Raw genomic sequence first — 20,586 nt, forward strand, 5'->3', positions numbered from 1 at the left:
TGCTTCACAAATTGATGCTCTGTAGGTAAAAAAGAAGCAGGCAGAAGCAAAAGCTACCCTGGCTATTTTCTGTTCTAAATGCAGAGAAAAACACCCACTCAGGGAATGCCCACTAGATAAGGTACCAGTCTGCACTATCTATGAAAAAGACCATGAGACCAAGCAATGCCCCTCTCTGCCTGGAATAAAAGCAGCACTGTAGTCAACTGAAGAAGAGGCTGAAGCAGTGTACCTGATGACACAAAGGAGGCAATGGCCACAAAGACAAGGTATGAATTCTAACACAGCATTTAGTCGTTGGAATAATCATTCTCATTTTCAAACAAATTACCGACCCATGCAATACCCACCCTTTAATCCGATGCATTTTCTACCCATGCAACAACCAAGTCTTCCTTTTGCTGATCCTGCCATGTGGAATCCTTGGGGTCCCCAGCAATCGTATTTTAATCAATGGAATCCGAACTGGGCAGCCCAGCAGATGCCATTTCCTCAGCATCAACAATCTCTTTCCTTACCATCCAATACTCCTCCGAATAACCAAGAAATTAGACCGCAGCTGCCTGTGCAACCTAACCCCAACCCAAATAACAATAAAGCTCTGCAAGTAATTGATGTTCAAAATCAACCTGTCTCCCCTATGCAATGTAACGATATCCATCTTCGTTCTGGGAGAATTGTTGAACCCATCATTGATGACATTACTAACTCTGATAAAGAGGAAATTGGAAAAGAAAAACCAGCTAACAATAATGCTGAAACAGTTGAATCAGCATCTAACAACACTGCTCAAACAGCAGATCCGTCATTCCCTGAACGTCTGGCTCTCACCAAAACGCTTGAGCAACCTGCTTTTAACCTTTTAGGAGAACTGCAGAATTTATATGTCAAAATTCCATTGTTGCAAGCGCTAAGAGATGTTCCCATTTATGCTAGGACTGTTAGGGATATCTGTATAAAAAAACCTAGAAGAAAAGCTAAGGACCCCCTCACAGTTTATGTGATGGGAGAACTGACTGCTTTAATGACAGAAAAAGATCCTCCTATGAAATATGGTGACCCTGGTCACCCTACAGTAACAGTTCAGGTTGGAAAAACCTTTGTCTCTAAAGTTCTAGTAGATTTGGGTGCTGCAATAAACATTATGACGCTTGAAACAACACAATTGCTGCAGTTAAAAAACTTTATTAGGGAAACTCCAACCATTCTAGAGCTGGTTGATCGCTCTACAATTAAACCTGAAGGAGTCATTGAAAACCTAATAATTTCTGTAGAATCCTGGAATTACCCAGCTGATTTTGTGGTGTTACAAACTAAAACAAAGTTGGGGGGTCATCCACTGATTCTAGGAAGACCTTGGCTAGCTACAGCAGATGCTTTCATCAGCTGTAGATCAGGATCAATGACCATCTCTAATGGGCAGGAAACCAAACAGCTTACCCTTTATCCTCATGCTACAACCATGATTAATAATGACAACTCTGTATGGGTAGATTATGAGGATGAAGAAACCCAACCTATCTTGACTATCGGACAAGCTTTAACTTTCAAAGATTCTACCGAAGATGAATTAATCAGTAGCTTCATTTCTAAACCTTCTTCGGTCAGCCCAGAAATGCATAATCACTTCACTACAATCTTGGAATCTGAATCTCAGCAGAACCTGAAAACCGAAATTTTATTTTAGACAATAGCAGGCAGCTCCTCCAAAAGTACAACAATAGAAATTGAGCCTGGCAAAACATTACATATAAATCCTAATTTAACTGATAATGAAAAACAACAGTTAATAAAGTTACTTCAGGAGAATAAAGAAGCATTTGCATGGGATTATACAGACATGAAGGGGATTTCTCCTGAGCTATGCACCCACCGCATTTATATTAAAGAAATATCCTGCCCAGTCTGTCAACCCCAGTGATGGATGAATCCCAATTTAAGGGAAATTGTGAAGGAAGAACTTCAAAAACTGTTGAATGCAGGATTTATATATCCTATATCTGATAGTGAGTGGGTTTCCCCACTTGTAATTGTACCCAAGAAAAATGGCAAATGGAGAGTATGTGTGGATTACAGAGCTCTAAATTAAGCCACCCAGAAAGACCATTTCCCTTTACCATTCATTGATCAGGTATTATATAATTTGGCAGGTAAGAAATTCTTTTCATTTTTGGACGGATTTAGTGGATACAATCAGATTAAGATTGCACCCCAAGACCAGGACAAGACCAAGTTTACTAGCCCATGGGGGACCTTTGCTTACAGGGTTCTTCCATTTGGGCTATGTAATGCTCCAACAACATTTCAAAGAGCAGTGATAGGGATTTTTTTTGATATGCTAAATGATTCCTTAGAAATATTTATGGATGACTTTACTCCTTATGGAGTGACTTTTGAGGATGCACTGCAGAACCTGGAAAAAGTACCTAAGCGATGTATAGAAGCACACCTTGCCTTAAGCACTGAAAAATGTCATATGATGATGAATCAAGGTATTGTATTGGGTCACTTCATCTCATTCCTAGGAATTCAAGTCGATCCAGCCAAAATACAGGTAATTCAGACCCTCCCTATCCCCAAAACACAAACTGATGTAAGAAGCTTTTTAGGACATGTTGGATATTATAGAAGATTTATCAAGAATTTTTCCAAAATAGCTTCTCCTCTATTTGTGTTATTAACAAAAAATGTTGAATTTAAGTGGACTGATGATTGTGAAAAAGCATTTAATGAACTTAAACATCAGTTGTCTACAGCTCCCATTTTGAGAGGACCTGATTGGGCACTACCCTTTCATATATCCTCTGATGCCTCAGATACTGCAATTGGAGCTGTCTTGGGCCCAGAAGAAAATAGTCTTCCCTATGCTATTTATTTCATCAGTAAGAATATGACACCAGCTGAACTGAATTATACAGTCACTGAGAAGGAATTCCTAGCATTCATTTATGCTATCAATAAGTTTCGACATTATATTACTGGCTACACTACTTTTGTGCATACTGATCACTCGGTCATTAAATATCTAATGAATAAATCAGTTACAAATGCTCGAGTTACCAGATGGTTATTATTATTACAAGAATTTGACATCACAATTGTAGATAGGCCAGGAAAAGAGAATGTAGTTGTTGATTTCCTTTCTCGATTGAAAACTGATGAAAATATTCCAGTAGATGATTCTTTTCCTGATGAATATTTATTTGCAATATCTGCTCACTCACCTTGGTATGCAGACATTGCCAACTATTTAGTTGCAAGAAAATTACCATCGAACCTATCACACAGGGAAAAAAGAAAGATCATTCAGCAAAGTGCTAGGTACAGCTGGATAAGCGGGTGTTTTTTCCACACAGGACTCGATCAGGAAATCCGGAGATGCATTGGTGAAGATGAAATTTATGATGTGTTAAAAGCTTGTCACGATGGCCGTTGTGGAGGGCATTTTGCAGATAAAAGAACAGCACACAAGGTACTCAGAATGAGTTATTATTGGCCCTCACTCTTCAAAGATGCAAGGAAATATGTGAAGGCCTGTGATAGTTGTCAAAGAATGGGCCAGCCTAATCACAGGGATGAAATGCCACTCAATCCCCAGGTAATTCTCGAACCTTTTGAGAGATGGGCATTAGATTTTATAGGTCCCATTAATCCCCCATCCAATCAAAGAGTGTACATACTAGTGTGCACAGATTATATGACTAAGTGGGTAGAAGCTAAGGCACTCCTTAAAGCTAATGAAGAATCAATACTAACATTTTTATTTGAAGAGATCTTTGTTAGGTTTGGATTGCCTAGAGAACTAGTCACGGATGGAGGACCTCCTTTCAACTCCCATGGCTTCAAGGATACACTTCAGAAATATCATATTAAGCACAAAATGACTACACCTTATCACCCCCAGGCAAATGGGCAGGTAGAAAGCACCAATAAAGTATTAGAAGCCATCTTGACAAAAACAATAAAGGAGAATAGAAGGGACTAGTTTCAAAGGTTTCCTGAGGCACTATGGGCCTATAGAACTACTTGGAGGAATACTACGGGCTTTTCATCTTATGAATTAGTTTTTGGAAAAAATGTTGTTTTCCCTGTAGAGTTTGAAATCAAAACTTTAAGAACTGCTTTAGCTGTTAACCTTGACTTGACTGATGCACAGACAGTTAGGTTGCAGCAGCTTCAGGAATTGGACGAGAAGAGACTGGATGCCATCCATCAAACAACCATGATACAGCAACAAAGAAGTAGGTGGCATGATAGAACCATCAAGCAAAAGTAGTTCCAGAAAGGTAACTAGGCTCTACTCTATGACTCCCGTTTTGAGAATTTCCAAGGTAAGTTAAGAACAAGGTGGTTAGGACCTTATGAAGTAGATGTTGTTTTTCCAAATGGGACAGTCAGACTTTTAACAATTGATGATAGCAGAACACCACTACTAGTGAATGGGTATCGACTCTGTTTGTATCAGCGGCCTATTTCTAAAGAAGATTTTAAAGCTACTTGCATGACAGACATACACTATGCTTTCCTGGGGGAACTTGCTGTCCCTCAAGGCACCTAAATTTCTGTTCATTTTTTTTTTTTTTTTTAGATTAGATATTCTTTTCAACTAATCATCCCTGCCAAGGGTTGCCATGTTACAATTCATTATTTTGCAGATCTTAGTTTTGGAGAATGGCTGAGAACAAAAACTTCAAAAGAATCACTTTGCAGACTTGGGAACGTTTTTGGACTATAAATCAGTCTTTCATCATTTTCCGTTGCTGCAACACCATTTCCCGTTGTTGCAACACCATTTCCCGTTGCTGCAACACCAACTCCCGTTGCTGCAACATCATTTTCTGTTGCTGCAACACCAACTCCCGTTGCTGCAACATCATTTCCTGTTGTTGCAACACCATTTCCCGTTGTTGCAACACCATTTCCCATTGCTGCAACACCAACTCCCGTTGCTGCAACATCATTTTCTGTTGCTGCAATACCAACTCCCGTTGCTCCAACACCATTTCCCGTTGCTGCAACACCAACTCCCGTTGCTGCAACACCACTTCCCGATGCTGTAATGCCTTTTTCAGTACTTTTCTCATTTATACTAAAAAGCACCAATTTCTCCATTTCAGTTCCCAAGAAATGAATTATTATTTGCATAAAACATACCATTTCCTACCAAAAGAACCAGCCATACACTATGATGATTACAATCCTCCACTATTACTTCCCGTCAGTAATAAAAACCGCCGGTATTCTCATACTTTTAGACCCGCTTTAATCATTATTAATCCAGCAAAAGACAAGATAAGACTTTTCGACGCAGCAACTAAAAAGGTAAAATATAAAGGTACGCATGATTATGCATGGATATTAAATAATAGTTAATGTGGAGACGTTGATAGGACTACCGAATAATTGTACTTCCAATCATATCACTTAGTCGTAGCTTTTGGGGGGGGATTACCGAAGCACTGTCATAATTGTATAGCACGTCAACTGCCGCCGCCCTTAACTCTCCTGGTAATATGTAAAAGTCACCTCATCGTGTCATGTTACCATTTGCAACAGTTTACTCTGGACTGAACTCGGAAACTCGGCTCTGTAATGAGAATTCTCACTGAAACAGCAGCTATGGGAGGAAATCTCATCACATACGAACCTGGCACAACAGCACTTCTTGAGCTCTATCCCGAGGCCTACCAAATCTTCCTGCAAGCGGGATGGCTAGATTATTTTAGGAGACTCCCAGATTTCGACGCACAGCAAGTCCTTGAGTTTGCATGCAATTTAATAGAGGGGTTTTCCATCGTTCAGGGAGTACAAATTCCAGTCACAGAGGAAGTCATAGCCCAAGTTACCGGGCTACCAGCTAATGGCATGCGTTGGTTCAGTAGGAAGCATCTGATCCTCAACACGCAGCATGATTTTCTTCAACCAGGCGAGCAGGTGGAACCCAAGGGCAGAGGCGTAGCACTTAAATCACTGCCTCAACCATGGCCGAAAGTTGCTGAGTTTGTAAAGCAATACCTGACGTGCGAAGGCCGGTACCAGGTAATTTACCAGCACGATTTCGTCTTGTTGAATCACTTGAGGCATGGTCAGTTGATAAATATGCCATACTATCTATTGGGACGTCTTAAAAATATGTCACGTTACACTGTCAATGCAAAGCATCCGCTCCATTCCTTGAAACGCCACCGTCTAGCTCAATTATTGATAAATAGAGGCCTTGCCTTAAATAACCCCCCTCCCCTCATTAATCCCCACCAAGAGGAAGAAATCCCTCAGCCAGAGTAGGAAATTCCTCATCAGGAAGAGGAAATTCCTCACCAAGTTGAGGACATACCTCAGCAGGATGAAGAAATTCCTCAAAAAACAGAGGATACCTTAGAGAAAATACCCCAAGAAATTCCCCAGCAAACTGAAAAAACTCCCCCACAAGTTGTTGAAAATGTACAATCAGCAGTAGAAACACCCATGCAAACGACCCCATCCCCCAATAAAACCGACCCATCCACTCCCATACTTAGTATTTCTACCGACGACTCTGACGATAACATCCCTATTACCCTTCTCAAATGAAAGAAGCAGCAGAAAAATGAAACCCCACCGAAAAAAAGAAGAACTAGGGCTTCGGTCAAGACAACTGCTATTTCCGCCACTGCCCCTATTTTAAAGGAAGCTAGCCGAAAAAGAAAAATATCTGAATTCCCTGCTTCTCTACCGAAGCGAAGGACTCGGTCGTCTAAAATAGCTAAATCCCCTAGCCCCACTCTCCCCAGCTCTCCACCCATCATGTTAAGAACTCGTACTTCCACCAACCCTGAACACTCCCCTTCCTCACCCTCTGGGGCTGAGATGCAGAGTGTTCACAGTTTCGTGACATTATCTTTTGAGGCAGTTGTCACACAAGAACCAGCTGCCGACACCCAAGGTAATATTGGCCAAGTGGCTGCGACAGAAACAACCACTACCCCACCAGGTGACACACAAGAACCACCTGTTGGGGGTATAAATGATCAAATGAGTGCTGAAACACAACCTCTGCCTCCACTGGAACCTACAGTTCCACAAGCTCAACCTACCATATCTGCCCTGCAGGAAGAAATTGAATTTCTGAAATCCCAAATTCAGGATTATCAGGAGGAAATAATAAGGGTCAAAGAAGCTTATCAAAATGAACACAACCTGCACATTTTAGCACGAGTAGCATCTGCAGCGGAGAAGAGTAAAGAGAGTGAATATATGTGCACTAAGTGTGGTGAGCTCTACACTCAAGCAGGATACAAGATAATTGCAGTACCAGTGACTGGAGTCATTCCAGAACCTTCTGTTTTTGTAGTTAAAATGAAAGAACCTGATGTTACACAAGAACCAGCAGGCCCTTCAAAAATTGCAGAAGCAAAAACAGAACCACCACAACCCTCTGTTGATATAGAGCAACCTGCTGCAACACAAGAACCAGCAGGCTCTCCAAAAACTGTGCAGGAGGAAACAGAGCAACCTGCTGTAACACAAGAACCAGCAGGCTCTCCAAAAACTGTGCAGGAGGAAACAGAGCAACCTGCTGTAACACAAGAACCAGCAGGCTCTCCAAAAACTGTGCAGGAGGAAACAGAGCAATCTGCTGTAACACAAGAACCAGCAGGCTCCCCAAAAATTAGAGAACAAGAAAGAGAAGAACTTGTCGTTATGCAGGAATCAGCAGCAAATGACCAAGAAGACATAGAATCACCCTGACCTACCCAAATTGTTATGGAACAAGAAGAAGAAGAATTGGCTGTTACACAGGAATCAACAGGAAATGGAGAAGAAGACATAGAACCACCCCGACCTACTCAAATTATCACAGAACAGAAAATTCTTGTTGATGCCTATGCACAAACTGAATCTCCCTCTGTCAGTGATGCATGCATAGAGACCACTAGTTTTTAGGAATTAAAGGGAATATGGTGGAAAGAATATGAGTTGTCACAAGGGAAAGCATTCCAACAGCAAAAGGGAATCTGGTTCAGTTATGCATATAAGAATTGGGAAGCACTTGTGCAGTCTAGAGCTCAGTACAAAGAAATTAAGGAACTAAAAGCTAGACTGTCCCAGAGTTTTTATTTGGTTCAAAGAATACTTGCTACAAGAAAACCTTCCTTCAACTATGCAGCATTCTTGAGGGAACGACTAACATTCTTACAGATAAAGGCAGTTAGAGATGGTAGACCTCATCAGGTGATTACATCAGAACAATTTATTGAAACCTTTGCAGAAGCACCCAAGAATGATCAAAATTTGTTGTGTGAGCTTTATCTCCACAACGAAGCTATGTCTGAAGACAAAAAAATGAATATACTCCCTCTTGTTGGCGACATACAACTCAAAGCTTTCATTTCCTTTCTAGCCAACCAACTCACTTGGCAAAATGCTTTCATCTCAGCACAACACAATGAACAGAACTGCCTCCTTTTAAGCGAACCTAGAATGACTGATCACATTAGGCAACTAGAAGCAGTGGTCTTGCGAGAATGCCAGCACTATGTGAAAACAAAGGCGCCTTTGGCTATTAAAGCCAACAACCTATTCTGGGAATATTGTCCCAAGGAAAGACAAGAGTATCATCCCTACAATCCCCCCAATCTATAGGCAGCAATTTCAAGGGTACCTTACTATGTTAGATGTATGGAACAATGTGCTGAAAAATGGATTGGCTACAGATTTAAATTTCCCCTCTTATGGTTATCTGGTCAGCAATACAAGAGTTAGTTTAGATCATCCAAAAAGGAAGAGGTGGAAGCATGGAGGCAACTAGAGAGTGTCTGTGGGTTCAGAAACAGGTTTGATAACACTTTCCATAGCTACTGTATCAGTAATTCAGTCTCTTCATCCCAATACTCCGACTCAGATTCAGAGTAAGCATTGCATGAGGACATGCAACCCTTTCAGTTGGGTGGGATGTTAGGACTCCAAATTGACCACTTTTGACCTTGTATTTTTGCTATAATATTACCCTCTTCAGTCCATAAGTTGAAAGCCTTGATTATATAATGACCTAATCATTCCAAGGTATGAAGTAACTCTCCTCATTACTATATGTTTAATCATTGATTACATATTCATGTTATCTTTATAATTAATCTTTGGAGAAGTTAACCAAGTTTCTAAGTAACCGTTGAACTGTCTAAAGTCTGCAGAAATTATAGTTCGTATTTGCTGCAACACCAGAAACAGCAACTACGTAGTTGCTGCAACACTAACAACAGCAACTATCTAAATCAGGGAAAACGTTATTTTGCAACAACTGGAACACCGAAATGGCAAGGAAAACAGCAACTATCAGAATATCGGCAGAGCTCCATGCTGACATAGCACGATCAGCAACTGTCCAGAAAGGGTAAAACACAGTTACAGTTGTTGAAACATCAGGAACAGCATGAGTTTACTAAATCAGCAACAATGGTGAAGCGGCAAAGGATAGTACGAGGATTCCAAGAAGACGGTTGAGGTTCGTTTACCAGCTGTGTAACAGTAAGAGACCCAAGAAAGAATACATCGTCACCCTGTTGTAACGGCATCCTGTAACAAGGATGGATTTCTTATTTTTGACAAAAAGGTTAAACTGAATGAACTATGACGGTCTATTGTAATAGATGTCTCCTCTATAAAGAGGAGACATCTACATTAGAATGGGGAGAAAAAAAGAACAAGTTGTAAGGAAAATTTTGAAAAACAAAAGCAAGTCTGGATCTTCATTGTAACTAGACATTTTGGCAGATGAATAAAGGATTGTTCTGAGCATTTAATTCAGCATCTGTGTTCTGGGGAATCTTGTGAGAGGGACAGGGCCCACCTTCTTCACAAGATTCACCCATTTATTTTCTGTTAGTGTGTGAGTGTGTTTGAATTCTGTAGCATTACCTCTGATAATTTCCTTTTGTTGATACTCTGTTTTGTTAGTTGCTTGATATTGTAAAAGAGTATCTCACCGGTGATTAGGAATCGCAGTGTGTATTGGCAACTTGGTTACAGGGGTAGGTGCTAAACATCCTTACCCTGAGGATAGGGTCCTGATCCTCTGCTAACAGAGCAGCCATTATTTTTCTTTGCAGATTTGTATCCTTAGTTAACTGCTTTCATTTCATCTCTGGAATATATTTTAACTGCTATAACATAGAGTAAGGAGTTTGACAAAAAATAGAATTGTGTATACTACAGCTTTTAATGCTTTTAGAGTTAAGTATATACAGTACGAGGTCACCTTTGAAATAAAAGGACTTTCCCGAGTTGACAAATTAATGTGGTACTCGACTGTTTAATCAATAAACAATTCGAGTAGCCAACATAGAACATTAAACGATCGACAGAAAACAAGCCAAGACAAGGGACACAAGATGTGGCGGCTAACTAGGGACAAACCCCACAGTGTGTGGGGAAACCTTTTTATCAAATCTTCTTTTATCTTTAATAATTTAGCAAAGAGAAATAGTACAATAAATCTGATTCATATCAGCAGAATCAAACCCTAGATCAACAGCATCAGCATTAGCGGCTTCATTATCAAACTAGGGCAAACGATATCTCACAAACTGACTGTTGGATCGGCTTGATTCCACCACCAAAAGTTGCGGCTTCTAGAGGAGATTCAGATGAACCTAAAACACAGTTCAGATGAAGAGATCTTCTAGTCCACGCAGGTCAAACTTTACTTTTGCAGTTGCAGCTTCAGTTTCGGCAGCCTCCGGCTTCAAACTAGGGCAGTCGATATCTTGCAAACTGTCCGTCGGATTGACTTGATTCCACCACCAAAAGTTGCAGCTTTCAGAGGAGGTTCAGATGAACCTATAGAGCATTTCAGATGAGGAGATCTTCTAGTCCACGTAGGTCAATCTTTACTTCTGCAGTTGTAGCTTCAATTTCAGCAGCTTCCGGCTTCACATGTGTGAAGGAGAGACCCTTTTCTGCGCAGTAGAGAAGAGACTCTTTTATGTGCAATAGAGAGAGAGAGAGAGAGAGAGATGTGATGAGATGAGTGAGTCCAAATGAGGAAAAGTCCTCCCATATTTATACACAACGTTGGTGTTTGAATAGATGCGACTGTTGGGCTTCTAAGCCTACATGAGTTGTAGGTCAGCTTGATAATAATTACATAATCAAAATAAATTCATATCTCCATGAATACTTATCGGAATCGGATGATCTTTATATCAATCCTACATCCATGAATAAGATGACCCACATGAAGTTTTGCCCTAGTTGCCAATTTTAACACTTCCTCTCAACTAGGGAGAACTTCATCTGCAATGTGTCTATCGATCGTTACTATTCATCATCAAATGCACTACCCTGTATAGCCTGACGCTTGCTCTGCTCTGCTCTATTCTACTTGTTCTTCTTTGTCTTGTTCTGCCCTATACTGATATGTATTGTTCTGCTCTGTTCTGCATTGCTCTACTTTGTTCTGTTCAGCTCTGCTTTTGTCCGAATTATGAAGAAGAAGAAATGATCGAGGATGTATCATACTGACTCAAAGTCAGTCTCAGAGTATGTACTACTGGTCCCAGACCAGTCTCAACCAACCCGAACTCAGCATCATAGTGAGTACAACTCCACTGGTCCCAGACCAGTATCATCCTCCACTGACTCAAAGTCAGTCTCAGAGTGCGTACCACTGGTCCCAGACCAGTCTCAACCAACCCGAAGTCAGCTTCATAGTAAGTATCACTCCTACCACTGGTCACAGACCAATATCGCAGTCTCAAAGAGTGTACCACTGGTCCCAGACCAGTCTCAACCGACCCGAAGTCAGTGTCATAGTATGTACCACTCTCACTGGTCCCAAACCAGTACTGCACTGACACGAAGTCAGTCTCAGAGTATGTACCACTAGTCCCAAATCAGTCTCAACCGACCCGAAGTCAGCGTCATAGTATGATACAACTCCTACCACTGGTCCCAGACCAGTATCGCAGTCTCAGAGTGTACCACTGGCCCCAGACCAGTCTCAACCAACCCGAAGTCAGCGTCATAGTATGTACCGCTCTCACTGGTCCCAAACCAGTCTCAACCGACCCGAAGTCAGCCTCATAGTATGGTACAACTCCTACAACTGGTCCCAGACCAGTATCATTGATCCCAGATCAATGGAGGTCATCCTAGCGTAGGGAGTACGGTAGATACAATGATGCGTCCATCACCTGCTCATTGATCAGATGAGAGGTACTTCCCATGAGTCCCAGACTACATGGGTAGGATGCCTCGACAGGAGAACTAATCAATCCTGTCCTCACAGGAGAACACATCAATCTAGGCCGCCATGGAGAACACATCAATCCAGGCCTCACAGGAGAACACATCAATCCTGCTACAATCGCCATTGAGAACACATCAATCCAGCCCTCACAGGAGAACACATCAATCCCGCTGCAATCGCCATGGAGAACACATCAATCCAGGCCTCATAGGAGAACTAATCATCCTTCTACACAGGAGAGCGAATCATCCTGTTCCACAAGAGAGCGAATCATCTTGTCCCATAAGAGAGTGAATCATCTTGTTCCAGTGCACCACCAGGAGAGGGTGATTCACCCTATGGTCGTATGTTGGTCCAGTAAGAACCGCCAGCCCTCAGAGCTCCCAGAGATCAATGTATGCAACATGCAGGACTCTTCTACAAGGGTTTCTTGATGACTCCAAGTCGTTTGAGAAAATCACAAATTAGATCTTTCCTCGAGGCTTTGACAAGGTGTATCAACCTGTACATCATCCTAATGTGATGGAACCTCGTTGCTCATCGACTTACCATATCCCAGATGATGTCTATCTGCTGGAGCAATCGACGAATACAGGATTCCTTAATAATCGAATCCCACCTCTGGTTGTTATAAATAATCACAGTGGTATCCAATGTAAATCCAAATAGCTCACTGAAGAGCTTTCGGACCAAACTGCCTCATAGGAGGCCATGTTAGCAGCAATATATTCTGCTTCATCGATGCTCAAAGCCACCGACTTCTGCTTCCTGCTCATCCAGGATATCGAAGCAGATCCCAAGGTAAAATAGCACCTGGAAGTGCTCTTACAGTCCACCACACTGCCTGCCCAATCAACATTAGTATATCCAAGTAGTCTCACATCTCCAGCAGTGTATCTTAACCCATTAGTAATTGTGCCACGAAGATATCTCAAAAGATTCTTGGCATCAATCCAGTGAGGCTCAACCAAATATGAGCTCACAATGATAACTACAAAAGATATGTTCGAACAGAGGTTCACCAAGAACATCAATGCGAATGAGTTTAAGAAACTTAGAAGCATTTCCCAAATCTAGTCCGACATCACTACCATATAACTTCTAAAATTTAAGATCCTTAAGGTAGTCATAGGCTTGCAGTTCATCATACCGAATCTTTCCAATATCTTTACCACATATTTTCCTCGAGATAGGAAAATTTCCCTTGGATTTGCCACACTTCAAGTCCTTGGTCCTTCATTTCAAATTCAGAAGCCAACTCCCTCTTACATTTGTGAATGAGAGGGTATGCACCTATTAGAAAGAGGTTATCCACATACAACACCAGTATGAGAGGCTTGTCATCTTCAACCTTAAAGTAAAGGTTAGGATCGGCTTCACTCCTAGTGAATCCCAACTTCATCAAGTAGCTATCAATCCTCTCATACCATGCTCGAGGTGTTTGCTTCAGCCCATAGAGAGCCTTCTTCAACCTGCATACATGAGATTTTCGATCATAAATCTCAAATCCTTCGGGTTGCTCCATGTAGACCTCTTCTTTGATCAAACCGTGCAAGAATGCGGTCTTGACATCCATCTGATGTAGGTTCCATCCATGTGAAGCCACAAGGGCTATGATCGAGAGGATGGTCATATATTTGGCAACAGGTGCAAATATCACATCATAGTCTATACCTTCCTTCTGGGAGAAACCATGAGCAACAAAACGAGCCTTATACTTTTCCGTACTTTCATATGTTGCATGCTTTATCTTGTAGAGCCATTTAGAAGTGACAATTGTCTTGTCCTGGGGTCTGGGAACTACTTCCTAGACATCATTCTCCATCATAGACTCATATTCTTTGGTCTTAGCATCCTTCCATACTTGATGTTTGAAGGCATCTAAGAATGATGGAGGCTCATTTTGTATGATCATGCTCATGATGGTCAGGTATCCCTGATACTTGTTAGGTTTCTTACTTTCACGGAAGGGTCCTCGAGGTGCAACATGTCCTTTAGCATCATCAAGTATCCCCCTAAGCCATGAAGGCCTCTTCCTAGAAGAGGGAGGCTCAGGTGGATAAATAAGATCCATGGGTTCCTCCACATCAGGCATTGTTACATCATCTACCCATAGAGACAGCTTCCACAATCGTACGGTTCTTCCTTTCCGCCACACCATTCAGCTCAGGAGCATGTGGTGTAGTAGTCTCCCTCTTAATGTCAGCCTAAGATATGCCTAAGTGAACCAACTGTAATATATCGGAGGTCTTGCTTTGGCTTGAGGGGAATGGTCCCCTTTTGAGCTTTCCTTCGGCACATCCTGGACATACATCTTCTTTCTCTACTCGGAATTCGGGCATCCTTGTCACCATTTGTCTTACACCAGGTAGAGTTTTATAATGAAGGGGGGCAAACCTCCGATGCCAAAGTTCGGACTGAAGAGATGTGTCAAAAGATATGACACCTAGCGGACTTCCATAGACCTGATATAATGAATCAACACGAAACCCAAGAGTAAAGGTATCTTTAACATTATTTTTCCATATACGTACCTTGCCATTGCTAAAGGTTACCTTGTATCCTTTGTCTTCCATTGCTGAGATGGACACTAGGTTCTTTTTTAGGTCAAGTGCATTTAATACATGTTGGAATTTCTAGCCTTCTTGAATGGTTGGCCTCTTCCTTGATTCCCAGCTCTCCTCTTACCTTTGCTATTGAATTTGCCATTCCTTTGATTTCCATCAGAGGGATTTTTATCATTGTCCCGGTGTGAGTCTTTTCTATCAGGGCACTCCCTTGCATAGTGACCTGCTTTATCGCAGATGTAACATCGTCCTTTTCTTCCATCCTTAGGTCCAGCCTTTCATTTTGATTTAGTCCCGGAATTATTTATTTCCTTAGCATGAGAAGAAAAAGCAGCAGGAGGACCTTTAGGCATGGGCATTTCTTGCTCTTCTACCCTTGTTTCTTCTTGAATGCATCTAGCCATTAATTCCTTGAAACCAGGAATTACATTATTGTTTAGAAGAGTAGTCATGAACACGTACCATTTGGATGGTAATCCTCCAAGAGTTGTGAGTGCCATTTCTCTGTCAGTAATAGTCTCCCCAATAGATAGGAGATCGTTCTTAATCTCGGGGATTCTTAAGAAGTATGCTTGCATACTCTCATCTTTACCCTTCTTGATTTCCCTCATCTTATTTCTAATAAACAAAACTTGATTTGCATCATTTACTTTAAATAAACTCACCAGTCTATCATAGATTTCCTTGGAGGTGTCCAGATCGGAGATGTACGCCACCAAGTGCTTATTGATAGAGTCTTGGATGATCTTCTTTGTTTAGACTTCACCAGTTTTTCATTTTTTCCTGGCAGCAATGGATGCATTTGATGGAGGCTCAAAAATATTGCCTCTCACATGGTCCAACACTCCTTGATCCTCAAGGGTTAGATCGATAGACATCTTCCGTCCATGATAGTTAGCTTTCTCATGGAGCTTGTCTTTGATAGGAAAGAGTGTTGAGGACCCCATCGTTCTTTTAGGATAGCCTTGCCAATCTTCTCTTCAGTGATTGCTCTTACTCTTGCTCTGGCTTTCTATTCACCTTAGCTCTGATACCATGTTAAGTTATGGTATGTTCTATGCTTATGACAGTTTACTTCTTTTTCTTATTATCTTCCATAGATTAGCAATCACATGTACATAAATTAAAGTGCAAATAGAACATTAAACAATCAACAAAAAACAAGCCAAGACAAGAGACACAAGATGTGGCGGCTAGCCTGGGACAAACCCCCCAATGTGTGGGGAAACCCTTTAATAAAATCTTCTTTTATCTTCAATAATTCAACAGAGAGAAATAGTACAATAAATCTGATTCATATCAGCAGAAGAAAACCCTATATCAGTAGCATCAGCATTAGCGGCTTCATTATCAAACTAGGGCAGACGATATCTCACAAACTAACCGTCGGATCGGCTTGATTCCACCACCAAAAGTTGTGAATTCCAGAGGAGGTTCAGATGAACCTACAGCACAGTTCAGATGAAGATATCTTCTAGTCCACGCAGGTCAAACTTTACTTCTGCAGTTGCAGCTTCAGTTTCGGCAGCTTCCGGCTTCAAACTAAGGCAGTCGATATCTTGCAAATCGTCCGTCTGATTGACTTGATTCTACCACCAAACGTTGCGGCTTTCAGAGGAGGTTCAGATAAACCTACAATGCAGTTCAGATGAGGAGATCTTCTAGTCCACATAGGTCAATCTTTACTTCTGCAGTTGCAGCTTCAGTTTCAGCAGCTTCCGACTTCACATATGTGAGGGAGAGACCCTTTTCTGCGCAGTAGAAAGAGAGGGAGATGTGATGAGATGAGTGAGTCCAAATGAGGAAAAGTCCTCCTATATTTATACACAATGTTGGTGTTTGAATAGATGCGACTGTTGGGCTTCTGAGCCTACATGAGTTGTAGGTCGGCTTGATAATAATTCCATAATCAAAATAAATTCATATCTCCATGAATACTTATCTGAATCAGATGATCTTTATATCAATCCTACACCTCTTGACGAGAGGAATCTAATAAAAATATTATCAGCCATGAATAAGATGACCCACATGAAGTTCTTCCCTAGTTGCCAATTTTAACAACTAGCTTTATTCTTTCCTTCCATAAACTATAGTTGGATATCCCTTCCAACCAATCCTTGAATCTCAAGCCAAAAACCATTTTCTATATTGGATTCTTACACAACAATCCAAGAGACTGATTGTCCCTCCTTCATTAACAAGACAAATCAACTCCCTCTTAGAGATACCACCTGTGCATAATTATGACCCAACTATTCCTCAAAGTAGCTCTAATTCCATGTTAGAATTATATGCACTCCATGTCTAGTCTATCATTTTAGCTAGAAAACATAAACACACTGAAAATTCCTAACTTCAAAAAAATTTCACAACTAAATATACTAGTAAATAGGTCAATCTACAATACATAATAGTTAATTTCCAAATATTATTTATTATTAGTCCTTTAATAAGAAAATCCACATAGCTCCTATACCCGGGATAGTGACCCTTTACAATCCCTGTATAATGCCCAAAAAAAGACAAAAAACTTGTTCAAAATACTTGGGTTGAGGTTGATTCCTTTCAGCTCTCATCTATCTTGACCAATGACTATCCTTTGCCACCAAAGACTAAAACTACTTGTTGTAGCACATAGGGCACTTCTTTCCATCCTTAAATTTCCCAATCATCTCCCTTTATGCTCACAATCAACTCAACATAATCTTTCTACCCACGTAGCAGCTTTAGCACTAGGATTTATCAACAATGTTGGGTCTATCCTCTTGGCATCCCTAGACAATTCCACAATTAACCCTCTACCAACCTATGTAACCTTTATCAAACCTTAGCCCCTCTTAACTCAACCCCCATCACTATGGCAAGCCTTCAAATAAGCTAGACCTCCCTTTTCTAGGCTTTGACCTCCCTTTCTTTCATGACACAGACTTGCAAGATTATCCAAAGGCTTGTGACCTTCCTATAATAGGTCGTGACCTTCTCATAATAGTCTACGACCTTCTTGTAACACTTCAGCTAGACTTCTTCAAGTTGGAGTCAACTTTCCTTTATCCTGTAACTTCCTCTTTGCTACTTGGTTGTCCTTAAATTCCCTATTGTCTTCTTGCTTTATAATACAAAAATTCACTTCACAAGATATGGCCCCTTCCTTGGACTCATGTTCCTACAACTAGGGCTCTCCTTTGTCTATCCTTTTCCTACCCACAAACAACAAACATAAATAAAAATCCAAAACCCTTATCACACTAGAGAATCTCCCATCCAAAACCATTGCTTCCGTAGTTGTAGGTCTGTGGTTTCCTTCACAAATCTCATATCTCAATCAATAATAATTCCACCACATCTTGTCCATATGATTTTCTCCTTATGCCATTCCATTGGCCTCTTAGTTTTACTCGACCATTGGTCCCTTTAAAATCCCTGTTATCCATCAAGAAACCTCCAACATCAACCTCAACATTAAATTAGAATAATAAATGCTTTCCTTGGGCACAAAACCCCATCACTTTGGTTACAAAGCCTACAAATTGGGTGTAAAGCCCACACACTAATAAAATCACACTTTATGAGTGTTTCTCTCTCATAAGCCTAGCACCAAGGGCATGTGAGAGTACCTTCTAATGCTACCCAATTTCAACAGTTCCAAGAGCTTAAAGGGCTACCTCCCAAAATGTAAGTGGAACAAAAGATCCAACTATTTCCAATCTCCTCATTTCCAAACATTAGATTGTAAAGGAAATCTACTACCGAAGTGAGGTGAAGAAGTAATTGCAACAACTACTGGAAAAAAGTGTCATTCGACCAAGTACCTCACAATGTGGGTCACCTGTTATTATTGTGCCAAAAAACAATTGGACTTAGAGGATGTGTATTCATTACAAGGCGTTAAACAAAATCACGCTCAAGAATAGGTACCCCATTCCGATCTATTGGATTAGTTACAATAGCAAGCCAAATGCTTCACGAGGCTAGACTTAAAGTCAAGATATCACCAGGTTTGAGTCAAAGAAGATGATACCTAAAGGACCTCCTTCAAAACCATGCAAGGTTTTTATGAGTGGTTAGTGATGTCATTTGGCCTATACAATACATCATATGCATTTACGAGGTTAATGAATGATATATTATACCCTTTTATACATTGAAAGTTGTTGTTTTCTATTTGGACGATATATTGGTATATAGTTCTACCTGGAAGTATCACATCTCAAATTTGATGCAAGTGATATAGACATTAAAGAAGAACCAACTACTGGAAAATATTAAGAAGTGAGAGTTTGCACAATATTCTTTGCTGTATATGTGGCATGTGAAAAGTGGAGGAGATTTAAAGATAGATCCCACCAAGATGGAGGCCACTATGAAGTGGTTGGTAACTACTAATATTTCTAAGGTTTGGATTTTTGTTGAGGTAGCACAATACTTGAGGAAATTCATAGCCTTGTTTTCAGTAGTATCAACACTACTCCCCAATGTAAAAATGAGTGACAAGAGTGTTTAGTGGGGAAAGGGTTAGAAGAAACCCTAAGCTTCCAAAACCTGAGAAGGAACTCTAGACTCCAAGGTAAGGTGAGGAAGGTGACATCAAAAGAAGCCCAGTTTATAAACTTAGAGGAAGAAACCCCAGTTCAATCTCTTGGCAGCATTCCACCTTAACATTGTCCACAAAACTCTCCTCCACAGGATTTTGAAGGCAGCCCGAGCAGAGCTTCTCCTGGCATAGATCCAGTACGGTAGAAAATCTATGACTACATAGAGTCATTAGAGAAAAAGAATACCTCAATGGATCCAGGATCCTCAACCAATTTAGAGCAGCCTGTCAATCCACAAGAAACTCTAACTAGCTCTCTCAAACAAGAAATCTTTGAGTTAGAGATTTTGAACAGGCACATTCAAAAAGAAAATGAAACCTTGAGAGAACAGAATAAGCTAGATAGAGCCATTCATGACAACACAATGTTGCACCTAGGATTATGGTACAAGAAAAATAGGAACCTGAAGAGGAAAAATAGGAAGTTGAGCAGAACACTTATCAACCTCAAATATAGACTTCTTATGAAGAAGCCCAGGATGGCAGTTAGTGCAAAGAGAAGTAAGAAAAGGAAGTTGGATGTGCTGGCAGAAGTGTCAAAATAGATGCAATAGGAGAAAGAAGTTCACATTTTTTAAAATTGCATGGGGACATGCAATAATTTTGCAGTGGGGAATGTTGAGCCTCAAAATTACTCTTTCCCTAGCAACTCTTCTCATTCCTTTTCTTTGTTTTTCCATAAGAAAGATGCATTCTCATCACCAATGACCGGTATATACTATCTTGAGGAGGGCATTTAGTGATTTACATGTTATTCTTTTATGTTTTTAGTTTGAATAAATTTTTGTATATTAGCTATGGAACACAACCTATTCTGCAGCTAATCGGTTGTTCCACAGCTACCTTCATGCTCTAACAAGTTCCAGGTGTCAGAAGGAGAAACTAGCTACATGGGCAGCTTGGAAATCATCATGACATGGACCCTATCCTATTCACTTAGCCCAGGTCAACAAAGAAAATGGCATAAGACTATGGTTAATGGATAAGTCAAACGCATAGACCGAAGGTAACAGGACTTTGTTTCGTGGTTAATTAACATGTTTCATAGTGATGGGAAGCGTTATCTAGAACAACTACATGTACCTACTGTTAGGTTCCTATACCAATAGGTGTCATATTTCATGATTGATTGTGGAAATGCCAAATATGGTCATCATTTACATGCTGCAAAGGTTCCATATTTTCAAAAAATCAAAAAT

Source organism: Pinus tabuliformis, chromosome Q (assembly GCF_031772625.1).
Source record: "Pinus tabuliformis cultivar Carrire ecotype Pingquan chromosome Q, CPIR1, whole genome shotgun sequence".
Classification (NCBI taxonomy): Eukaryota; Viridiplantae; Streptophyta; class Pinopsida; order Pinales; family Pinaceae; genus Pinus; species Pinus tabuliformis.